General features: G+C 43.6%; 1 pseudogene; it reads right to left on the bottom strand.

The window, feature by feature from the left end:
• Positions 1-9,437: 9,437 nt before the first annotated feature.
• On the bottom strand, positions 9,438-9,933 carry LOC101833278 (annotated as a pseudogene).
• Positions 9,934-12,938: the final 3,005 nt, after the last annotated feature.

The following is a 12,938-nucleotide window of genomic DNA, read 5'->3' as shown; positions in this document are numbered from 1 at the left end:
TTGAAAATGTTTGTATACATACAACAAGGGCATCTGCTTCACTATGTTCATAGCAGCATTATTTGTAATAGCCAGAACCTGGAAGCAACCTAGATGCCCCTAAACTGAACAGTGGATAGAGAAAATGTGGTACATTTACACAATGGAGTATTACTCAGCAGAAAAAACAATGGAATCTTGAAATTCGCAGGTAAATGGATAGCACTGGAAGAAACCATCCTGTGTGAGGTAACCCAGTCACAAAAAGACAAACATGGTATGTACTCACTCATATATGGATTTTAAACATGGATCAGGAGAGTGCCAATCTGCACTTCCACTGACAGAGAGTCTGGGAAACAGGAAAGAACCTAAGAGATATACATAGTACTCAAGAGAAGAGAAATGAAGCAAGATCCTCTGAACAGATGGGGAACTCAGCGAGGGATGGAAGGGAGGGGACCTGGTAAATAGAGAGGGGGGAGAAGTGGAAGAGAGAGTAGGACGTGGAGGAACAGGAAGGCCGACTTGGGGGGGCTAAGGTAGGGGGAAGAGGGAATCATAGGTTAGAAGACAGATCAGGCACCATTGTGACCTCTAGAGATCTAAATGGATGACACCAACTGGCAAGCTAAGCAATGGTGTAGAGACCATCTCGAATGCTTATTCCTGATAGTGAACTTGATGTCTATAACCATCCTGGAGCCTTCATCCAGTGACTGATGGAAGCAGAGGCAAACACCCACAGTTAAATACTGAACAGAACCCAAGGAACCCAGCGGCAGAGAGAGAGAAGGGAAGAGCAAATTGGCAAAGAATGGGCTGGCAAAACCAGCAGAGACAGCTGATCTGAACAGGGAAGAGCTCTTGGACCCCAGACCGACAGCTGGGAGGCCAGCATGGGACCGATCCAGACCCCCTGAATGTGAGAGTCAATGAAGAGGCCTGGGCTACCTATGGGGTCCTGAGCAGTGGATCAGTGTTTATCCCTCAAATACTAACAGACATCATGTGTCCATAACACAAAGAGGGTTGCTCTCTCTGCCTGGACTCTTAGGGAAGTGCCTGGACCCTACCCTGAATGAAATGATAGACTCTAGATATCCCCTATTCGGAAGGAATTAGCAATAGAGTGGGAGGATGGGGGGGATGGTGGGGGGTTCGGGAGGACGGGAGGGAGAGGGAACTGGGATTGACATGTAAAACAAGCTATTTAAAATAAAAAATGTTAAAAAATAAAATAAAATAAAAATGTTTGTATATGCTACTGGAATCTGTGTTGGGTGATTCAAAATGTGTCATGGTAGGGTTTTAGAGTTAAATAAATTGTCTCTAATGTATATATTTTCGGCATGTTCAAAGAATGTTATCATCCTGGTTATTTTGTTGTAGATAAGTACATGACACCATAAAATTTTAATTGAAATATATATATAACAAATTAACTCATAAAATCTAAGGAAGAAAAATGTTAGATTTCTTGGCTATAACGTTGTCGTTTAGATGTATGTGGATTGTATCTACATGATCATTGACTACTTAAGGGTCAGATGACCTCTACTTATGTCTAGTGTGAATGTAACACATTTTGATATGAAACGAAAGGTATTTATTTTCCTCCTGGTACCCTTTACACAATAGCATCCTGCAATCTCATTGGTGCAATGGGTTCAGGGATCCCTTCTACAATAGCATCCTGTAATATCATTGGTGCAATGGGTTCAGGGATCTCCTTTTACAATAGCATCCTGTAATCTCATTGGTGCAATGGCTTTGGGATATTTTCCACATTAGCATTCTGCAATCTCATTGGTGCAATGGGTAACAACCAAATCGGATAGGACACGTGAATCAATTTACTACTTGAAATGTTTACTAGGAATGCCTTGGCCAGCAAACCAAAGCTAAAATACGATTTAGGCAACCAGGGTGCTGTGATGCCCGAACTCCATGATGTTTTTTTTTCTGGGTGCTGAGTGATAAGGAGAGAGTGGAGGCAAAACCCAACTGAAGTACAGCAGTTTCTGAAGCATCTACAAACCTCATTTGTCTCTCTTCAGTTAACTAAGGAATATGGTCTGGCTGTAGTTTGGCATTCAAGAGTCTCTGCTTCTCTGTTCTAGGCACACATCATAGAAGACATGGATAGATTTGTCAGTATGTCCCAGGTAGCCAGCCAATTCACGTCTCATGGCATTTATTATGCCTTCGCTGTATCCAGGTAACACTGTGCAGTGTCCTGGGCAAAATTCTCTCTGGTCATTTAGGATCAACCCTCTCTGCTTAGTCACACATGCCAAAATCACCTCCTTCTGCCTCCTTATCAGAACACAGTGGTCCCACATCTTACATCTGTGTGGGACTTCATATTCGGTACCTACCTCTTCACTAGACAAGCATGATGCGGGAAGAGATGGTAAGGAGCTGGTGACTAGAGAAGGGGGCGGGAGGATGAGTTTTCTCCTGGTTTTAGTGGCAGCTTTCTGGGCTGGCTCTTCATCCCAGTGAGGTAGCCTGGGGAACACAACAGAGCTGGCATCTGGAGGATCGGGACCTACCCTCCAGCTTTGCCATGGAGCAACAGGGAGATGGTATAGCTAGCACACCCCTTCCTTGTTCTACTTTTGGGTACTGTGTTTTTCAAGAGCTGTCTTGGACATGGCTGAGATAGACCTCTCGGTGGCCTGTCTAAGGGGCTGTGGTTGTCAGTGGTTCTGGGAAGTCTTTATTTTCTGCCAGCAAAGAAGTATTTATTATATGGACTTCAGTTGTTTAAAGATAAAGGTCTTCCTGCTTTCCTACAACTTTTGGGGTGGTTCAAAAAATAGATTAATTAAATCAATGTATTCATAACCAAAGCAGCATCAGCCAGGCCCGCTCTGGGGGCTGCTCTCAGAGCTTCCAGGTAGACAGACTGTGACTGGCACATTGGCCAACACTGCATTTTAATGAACTTCCACTGCCTCATCTTGGTCCAACTTAGCAACACATTAAAATCAGAACCGGCCCATTTGAACCTGCCCACAGACAGCAGCTTAGAAAAAAGTCAAGCCATGACATTCAGGTTTGAAACCGGTTTTGCGCTTCCTGTCATTGTTTCCAGAGATGCTGAACAGACCTTACTCACCCCATCAGTCATTCCATGGTTCTGATGACTGTGGCTCTTGATGGAGGACATCAAGAGCCTGGTCCTATGGCTCTGGACCAGTAGCTATGGGGATGCAGATTTGGTGTGAGTATGTACAGCAGGGAAAACCGAAGGAAGCACCCTTCCCTGCCATCTCAGGAAGCTTCTAGATTGTGCAGGGGCACACACACTGTGAGGAACAAAATGTGCAAACCCAGCCAGGTGAAGCGGGAAGAGCGGGAAACTCAGAATCAGATGTGCTTGAGAATGGTGGCATACTGCAAGAATCCGCGTGATTTTGTGCCCTTCCCGGTGGCTGAGAGGTGTTGACTAACAGGAAAGCCAACCAGCTCTGTAACTACTCCCTGAGTGTTTGTGATCTACCCAAAACGTAATCATGGCTGAGGAGTAATGAAAACCAAAGCCCTAAGTTTCTTTGTAGCAGTTTGATAGTGAGGAGTGGGAAGGAGAGGCAGCCAACTAGATAGTGTAAGGAGAAAGCCAGGAGTTCCGGGCAGCACACATTTTATGAGGAGGTGAGGTTTGGGGTAATGTACCTTTGAGATTTAGTATGAGGTCAGTAAATCTTCCTCACTCCGATTCCTATGCACTCGGAGAATTCCATGGTACATGTATGATGTTTTTGCAGAACAGTGTCACGTCTGCTGCGCGGCCTGTGTCCGAGAACGTGCGGAGGGTGTCGGGTATTGAAAACACAGAGACCCGTTCAATGATATAAAGAGAACTTTAAACAGGCTCCAAAAAGGTTCAAGAAAAACTTCCTAAGAAAAGCTCCCACCAGAGAAACTTCTGCTCTCTCCTCTACCCTGGCTGGTTCTGCTCTGACACCAGAGGTGGATGTGTGTGGGTTTTTGAAGGTGCGGTTAGTCTCTGGACAAGGTCGAGGTCAGGGCGGTTTCTGTGGGAAGGCCTTTCCCAGGAACTTATTGTATCATTTTTAGTAAACATGTTTTTACTAAACATTGTCTTACAGCTGCCTACTCCCAGGCAGAAGGGGAAGTGGCCAGGAACTTATTGTATCGTTTTTAGTAAACATGTTTTTACTAAACATTGTCTTACAGCTGCCTACTCCCAGGCAGAAGGGGAAGTGGGTCTCTGCTCAAGGTCTGGTGTTCCCACAGAACAGTGTTTATCTTGTTCTATTTGCCTAACTCCTTCATGAAGGGCATGAAGGAGTCTCATTTACCACTACGTTCTCAGTGTCTAGCATAGAGCTTGTTACATAGAGGGGACCCAGGAAACCATTATAAAAAAATAGTGAAATAACTGAATGACTGTAAGGCTGGCAAAGAAGACATACATTTGGGAAATATTCAGGACCTAGAATGGATAGGGCCTGGTGACCAACTGGGTAACAAGGGATCAGTGCAGAGGAACCAACTTCTGTCTGTGAGAACTCACAGTAATGAACTGTAGTGAGATTTAACATCTCGTTTTGGCCAAGCAAGCACTTTGGAATTTGTGTTTGCGTCTGTAGGTTTCTGCTGCTCTCAGCCTTGGTCAGAGATAGCTCCAACTGCAGAGCTTACATTTTTAACAGGATGGGTCAAGGCCTCCTCTTCTTTACCAGACCTCTCAAACAATCCATTTGTTCTGTGAAAGCTGGGCCATGGTAACTCCATACGACAAGGTGTAGAGCTGGAACATGCGTGTTGTGAGAGAATAGACTTCAGATAAATGTAACTTTGTAATAGGCAAGTACTGTTTAAAGACAGAGAAGATACTCCCAGACAGTAGCAGTCTCTAATATTTTTAATGGTGGCTTAGGGTTGTCTTGTAAAGATGATTCTGGTGTAAGATGCTAATCTGAATAGCCTGACCTTTCAAAGTATGTGACTCTATGTTTCCATGAAATCCAATGTGACTTTCATTACAAAATTAGTTAAAATTTTTACTTACCTCTGGCCAGGGAAGCAGATCTTCACCTCTCCCTCAGCTCCTTCAAAACTAATCCCTTAGTCTCAACCCCCAGCTCTGCCGAAGACCACGGTTGAGTACACCCATCTCCAGTGGATCACACAGATCTTCCCCTCCAATCTCCCTCCCTCCACTCAATGCTTTATTCCAGCCCCCAACTGCACCTGGGAGGCCCTGCTAACACACAGGCCACACCTGCCAGAAAACCAGCCAGTCTCACTGAAGGTCTCCTCTCTCTCCATTCCTGCAAATCCAATCCCCAGTCTCATCCCCAACTCAGTAGCAGACCTTCTGCTGTGGCCTCTCCTCACTTTCTGCCCTATTCCCAGGGTGCTAAGCAGATCCTGGTGAGACACCCTGATTTCCTCCTGTGGGCCCCCTTTCCTAGCCTATCCCCATTGCTGTCAGCTCCTAATAAATATAGACACATTGTACTTGGAACCCCAGTGGTCACACCTATCAGGATCCAAGAAGAATTTCCTACCTGGCAGCACACAGCCAACAGACTCTCCCAAGGACCAGAGAGGGCAACAGAAACCAAGGAACAAAAACACCCAACAAAGACAAAACCAGATATCAACACCTAGAATTATAATCTTCCCAAACCCAGCTGCTTAGACAAACTGGGCTTAGAACTTACTTCTAGCAGTTTCTATTTCTTGGCGGCTCTTCGTCTATTAATAGTTTCTGGCTTTTCCATTTTTCTCACAACTGTGCTTTCTAAATTCTGACACTATTCTATCTGAAGCAATGTGTTGGCTGTGGCACTGATTAGACACGAGGTCTAATGTGTTGCTCTCATCAGACCACTCACCGGCTAGATAATGATCCAGATGTTTCTTAATCACAGAACAAGTTGGCTCACAGAGTGCTTTGGGTGCACTGTTTTGTTAGCCCTCAGAATAACCTGGTGACACAGTATGACATCACAGTCCTTCATCAAGCACCTGCTATCATTAGCCTAGCTAAAGACTTGGCATAAGATGCTGCGTGGCCCTCTCAGTGTCTTTGTGCTTCTCCCAAGACCACCCATGTTTAACACGTACTCTCCCCATAAGACAAGTTTATACCCTCCCACATTCTGTCCTGTCCACCTGTGGTGCACCCTACACTTTTGTTTGCTTGTTTTTTGGTTTTTTGAGGCAGGGTTTCTCTGTGTAGCTCTAACTGTCTTGGAATTAGCTACTGTAGACCAGGCTGGTGTTGAATTCACAGAGAGCTATCTGCCTCTGCCTCCCAAGTGCTGGGATTAAAGGCGTGCGCCACCACTGCTGGGCTACACTTTTGTAACTCTTGTTGTCTTCTTTATCTTATTTACACTTCCTCTGGTCTACAACATCTTCTTCAGCTGTGGTAACGCGTGCTGACTATTATCTTCCAATTAATTTCTGAGTGTCAGCAAACATTGTCTATACTCATGCCTAATAAACCTAACATTATTGGTATTCTTTCTCATTTTAAAAAATGTTCTAATATAGCCTTCCTAGTTTCTTTTTCCACACAAATATGAACCCATTTAAAAAAATCATTTAGGCAACAGGGACATATTTGTTTGGCTTTATGTTCTGCTTTGAAGTTACACAGGTGAAAACATCCTTCCAGCTAGGAAGATGAAGCAGGAAACAACTTAAAAATAAATTTAAAAATTATCAGACAATCACAAGTGTTGAAGTTTAGCTTGAGCAAACATTGGCTTTGTCCTCAGTACCACAACACAAAATGGTAAGAAAAAGGCCAAACAAGCCGGGAGGTGGTGATGCCCATGGTGGTGGTGGCGGTAAGGGGAACAGAGAAGGGGGATGATGTGGTATTTGCTTCTTTTCTTCCTTCCTTTCCCCTCCCTTCCTTCCTCCATTTCTATTTTTCTAATAAAAGGATTTATTTTAATATTTATTTATTTGTGTGTGTGTGTGTGTGAGAGAGAGACAGAGAAACAGAGAGAGACAGAGAGAGGGGGGGTATACCTGTAGAGGTCAGAAGAGAGCATTTGCTCTCCAGGAACTGAAGTTACAATCAATTTTAAGCCACCCGAAGATGATTCGGGGAGCAGAATTCAGGTCCACTGCAAGAACAGAAAGTGCTCTTAACCACCTAGCCATCTCTCCTCTCTCCTTCTCTTCCTCCTCCAACCTTCCACCCTTTTCTTCCTTTCTTTCTTTCAATAGGGTCTCATGTAGGCCTTGAACTTGCAATATACCCGAGGATGTCACTGACCTGATCTTGTGCCTCTATCTCCTGGGTGTGGGGTGATGGTGTGCGCCACCACATCCAGGTATGTGGTGCTGGGGTTCAGACCTAGACCTTGTGCACACAAGGAGGCTCTTTGTCAAGCTGGCTACATAGTTGGCCAATTTGTGGTCTTAGAGAGGGAGTCTGGGAACTGCAGCTTATCAGGACCATGTCTCCATCATTACTCCCCAGGCAGGAATTCAGACTACAGAGACCATGATGTTCTCAGTTTTGGGTTGATGCCAGTTTCCTGGGAATGAACCAGCAGGAGTTAAGCTGTGGTTTCTTTCCTCAAAATCTCATTGATAGTATTTGTAAGAATGAGAAGTACAGGAATCCCTGCAATGTTAATGTATCAATATTTCCCTGCTTGTTCCTATGTGAATACACCAGTCTGGCTTACAGAGCTCATGAAGCCTACTCCTTCAGAGACCTATGATTCCATTCACCTCTACAAGAGGAAGGACTGAATTGGTAGAGGAGTGCCGAGCATTCAGACAGACACTGGCCCCTCCCTAGACTTCTAAACTGCTGATATGATGGGGACAGTCATTATGTACTATATTTAGGAGACCATCACTGCTCAGATCCCACCTGATGATTCCAGTACTCTGAAGATTTGTGCCACTAGCAGTTATCTCTGAACCAACAGAAAGAAACATCTTACAAATCACTTGCCTCATTTCCTCCAGGTTATGTGTTTACCCTGTTTTTCACCATTTAAGGGTTGTTTTTTTTTTAAGTTAATTTATGTGTCTGAGTGTTTTGCTTTCATATGTATGTATATATGTATGTATGATATGCGTGTGTGTGTGTGTCACATGTATGCAAAGGGGTCAGAAGAAGGTATTAGATCCCCTGGAACTGGAATTATAGAAGGTTGTGAGCCACTGTGTGGCTGCTAAGAATTGAACCCATGTCCTCTGCATGAGCAGCAAGGGCTCTTAACTGTAGATCGGTTTTTCTAGCCTGACTGTGTCTAGGTTTTTATTTTGAAGCAGTGCTCAATTAATTAACTAATTCAAACTCTTAGATATTGACGGTCTTTCCAGGTTGTTTACTTTCAGCAAAACCCGTATTTGACGTGTATGTAATGAGTGTTCATTGTGTATTGGATATTTTTCTCAAGTTGGGAGAATAGGTATTAAAATAGGCTTTACCTTCAAATGCCCAAAGCCCCTGGAAAGCAACAAACAGCAGCAGGACCAAAACAGGTTACTTCTGCGTGTAAGTGCTCATAATGAAGTTCCCAAGGCAATGCCACAAAGCACTGAGTGACGGTGGCTGGCTGTGCAAGTGCTTGGTTTGGACTTGAGGGTGAGGACAAATTCTCAGTGGCATTCGAGCTGAGAATTGGAAAATCAAAGCTGAGGCCACAGTATGAACTACAGGGCAAAGAGCGACACAGAAGGGGAAACAGCGAATTCAGAGGGCCTTGGCGTGGGGAAGACCTCAGAAAGTTCCAGAAAAGGTAAAGAGTGTGGCTGCAGTGGAACACTCAATGAAAATGGGGTGAGATGGCTGAGAGAGGCAAGAACTAGACCATGGAGGGGAGGGGGCAAGACGGGGAGTTTGAATTTTATTCTGGAAGTTATTTATAGGGTCTCTTAAAAACATTTTAAATAACTTTGTGTAAACAAAAAGATGCTTAACATGAAGGGAAAACTATCTAAGATCATTTTTAGCAGAGTAATTTACCTCTTCTTGAAGATAGGCTGCCCTACATATATAACAGCTATGTATAAAAAAGGTTTAAAATTGTCTTTGGTTTTATAACGATAAATGAAAAGCATTAAAATGCTCAACTGAACAAGGTTACAAGAAGTTTTCTGTTGTTGGGATCTTTTATTTAAAAAAGGGAGAGAAGACAATTTATTGGAATATAAAGATACAAGTTGAATGAGCAGGTGGACTTCTGTGAGTGGAAGACCAGCTTGTTTTACGTAGTGAGTACCAGGATTCACTGACACAGAGAAGCCCTGTATCAAAAATATAAATAAATAAAGCAAAAATAAGAAGAGCTGGATGAACATGCTTCTAGTGGGGATGTTTTCATAGAGATACTACTTTCCCACAGACCACCTCCATCTGATGTCACCCGATATAGAACATTAGCTATTTGGTTAAAAAGAAATAAAATACTCAATGTGTGTTCATAAATCATTTACTTTATGCCCATTAGCAGAATGGAAAGTGGAGACGAAAGAACAAAGCAAACTGCGTCGCAGTAGTCAGGATGTGGTGGAACCAAATTGTGGCTCCCTAATTGAGAATGTATTCTTGGTCTGCCACAGAATTCTAGGGTAGAGCAGACACCTCCTGTCTGCTGCTGGGACACATCAGTCATGTCTTGGTCCTCCATTTACAGCTGTGCAGGTGTCTGTGCCATTGACTGTTGCTCATCCCATTGGAATCTCACCTGCCTCCTTGAAAACCCTGCAGCGCACAATGGGCTTTCGTCAGTTTGCTATTGGTTCATGCCTCTTAATCTTAAACTGTGCCATGGGGCCATTCTGTCTATTACCTTCAAGTTAATATGACCACTGTCCTCAGTCTCAATTCTGCCTTGGGTTTCTCATCGGCCATCGTGACCTGTGACCTGGAGTCTCCTCAGCTGCCACGACACAAGAGGCATCAGGTCCTCTGTTCTTTTCTTTTCTTCTTCCAATAGTCATAAGGATACCACTTTTAAAAAGTAGAGAGAAATATTGTTTATAGGAAATTCAAAGCAGATGAGGGAAATGGCTGTTGGTAAAATAATTGCCACACAAGAATGAGACCAATCCCCAGTCGGCAGGGCAATGCACATAAAAATGAATTTATTTAATACCACAACATTGAGAATGCTATCATTATTCTTTTTGTGTTTGGTCTGGCTGAAGAGGAATTTCAGATCTATAATCCCTCTCCCCTTCTTTAGCTGTTGAAAGAGCCGGCTCATCCACGCTGTAGAGTTTTGTAGCCGATGCGTCATAATAAATGTTAATTCTAACCCAACCCCTGGATCTCCCATAAAGTGATAATTAGGTGGGTAGGCATGATCACATTGAGTTCCGAGCTGGGGAAAGGAGTCTTTATCTTTTGCATTGCTCCAGGAGGCACAGGTTGCTTGGTAGTTTCCAGGTTCTTGATGTTAAGATATATAAATAGTTTCAAGTGTTGTCAGCCAGATCTAACTATTCTATCAGAGGAATGGCAAGCAGTTACCAATCTGGTCACTGTACAGCAAGGGTTGATGATAAGGGATATTTTTATTTAGCAAACCGTAGAGTGACCCCTCAAATGCAGAGGACTGTGTATAACCCACCAACTAAGGTTGTATCCATTCCCTGGGTCTAGGCGTGGAAGCATAGAGGGAATTAAAAAGCTCTGTACTTGTGCATGTGATAGATGACAGGGCCTTGCACAGGGGAGAGTAGTGAACTTGGAGAAAGGGTGTGTCCCTAAGCTTTGGAAAGGCCTAAGTGTTCCAATCATTTGAGCTGCCTGCACAGTAGCAGCTAGGTACTTGTGAACATCTGACTTAAACCCTGCGGTAAATTTCTTTCCCTGGGCTTTTCTGCTGTGGTCCTGGAACTAAGCTTGGTTCTAAAAACAAACAGCTTAATATTTAGGTTCTCTTTCCCCAAATTAGAGGGAAAATAAAAGAATCAGCAAGAGAGGAATTGGTGTGTGAACCTCAAAACAAACGCAAATCAATTATTGGATTTTCTTTTTAAAAATTTGTGTGTGTGTGTGTAGTGTGTGTGTGTGTGTGTGTGTGTAGTGTGTGTGTGTGTGTGTGTGTGTGCATATGTCTTTCCATGTGTAGTGTCCATGTCTTTCCATGTGTGGAGGTCAGAGGAAATCCTTTGGTGCTGGTCCTTGCCTTCCACCTTGTTCGAGACAGGATCCCTCCTATGTCAATCTCTACTCCAGGCTAATTGGTCCTGTGAGCTTCTGGGGTGTCTCCTGCTTCTTCCTTCCATTTTGCTGGAGGAGTGCTGGGGTCACAGAAGCTTGGTGCCATGCCTGACTTTTATGTGGATTGTGGGGATTTCAACTCAGGCCCTCATGGTTGGCCAGCAAGTGTTTTAACAAGAGATAACCATAAACCATCTTCCCAACCTCAATTCTTTTTCTTTTTCCAAAAAGAAAAATGCTCAAAGAAACACCATTTTAAATGTAAGATACATTGTTGTGAAGATAGTGGAGGGAAAATTTCATAAGCTTAAGGACTTTATTTTATCTTAAGTTTTTTTTTGCATTTTTGGAAAAAAAAAGTGAGTGTAAAACTTCATTAATGATACACCTCAGGCTGGCGTTTCCTGCTTAGCTTGTCGAATGAAGAATGGGTGTGTGTCACCACAGTAACTTGTCTTTAACCACAAATGAAGAACTGAGTTTTATTTCCTAGACGAAATGTAAAAGCCGACAGTATTCACTTTTTTTTCTGTTGGTATGCATCATCCCGGGAATGGCCCAAGACACTTTCCTACTGAGAAAGAAAACCAATCAAGGCAGGACCACAGGGTTGGTAAATTACTCACTTTATTACATTAGTGGCATTTTTGTTCTCTAAGTCCTCCTAAGGAAAAAAGTGCAGAGTGTAGAAACCACAGTCTCGGTTGTCAGTGGAAATGATAGTTAATGGCACCTTGTTGCTGCTGGGGGCCAGTTCTTGGAAAGAGGAGAGCCATGAACTCAGTTTCCAAGTCAATGGCTGCTAGCATGCTGTGGTGAAAGCTAGCTAACCCAGCTGCTGTCTCACTTTAAAATGGGTTTTACAAAGATAAGCTATGCAAACATACATATAAACCTTTTATAAGACTGAAAAAGGCCCATGATATGAAAGCAACTTGTGTTTTCTAGAGATTCTTGCCAATATTGTTCTAAGCTAAAGTGGTGATAATTTGTGTCTTAAAGTGGCAAAGTAGAATTTTAAAAATAGGACAAATCCTAAAAAGTCTAACCAATTTTCACAAACATCAATTAAATAAATTATGTTTTAAGATCGGATGAATTTTCTTCAGTGGTTTCTTCACTGGGAGAGCATAACTTCTAAAAATTTTGGGACAACTGAGGTCTGGGGAGATGTCTCAGTCTGTCAAATGCCTATCCGATGAGCATGACAATGTGAGTTTGATTTCCAGTATCAGTGTAAACAAATTAAAACAAGAGCGGGCTGGGCATGATGGCATCTGCCTGGGATCCCGTAAGTGGAGAGAGTAGATCTCTTGAATTTGCTGGTCAGTCAGGCCACAGTGCTGAATTCCAGGCACAGTGAGAGATGATATCAAAGAAAAATGAAGTGGAGAGAGATTGAGCAAGGGTCAACATCGTGCCTCTGTGTACTCTGTACACACACACATCTACACTCTCATCTACTTACCAGCATCCACACACACACACACACACACGCACACACACGCATACACACACACACGCACGCACGCACACACACACACGCGCGCGCACACACACACGCGCGCGCATACACACACGCGCATACACACACACGCACACACACACACACGCGCATACACACACGCGCATACACACACACATACGCATACACACACGCACACACACGCGCACATACACACACGCGCGCGCATACACACACACGCGCATACACACACGCACACACACACGCACACACACGCACACGCACACACGCGCATAC

Source organism: Mesocricetus auratus, unplaced genomic scaffold (genome assembly GCF_017639785.1).
Source record: "Mesocricetus auratus isolate SY011 unplaced genomic scaffold, BCM_Maur_2.0 Super-Scaffold_100011, whole genome shotgun sequence".
NCBI lineage: Eukaryota > Metazoa > Chordata > Mammalia > Rodentia > Cricetidae > Mesocricetus > Mesocricetus auratus.
Note: the sequence above shows the minus strand (reverse complement) of the source record. Positions and strands in the feature narration are given on the sequence as shown.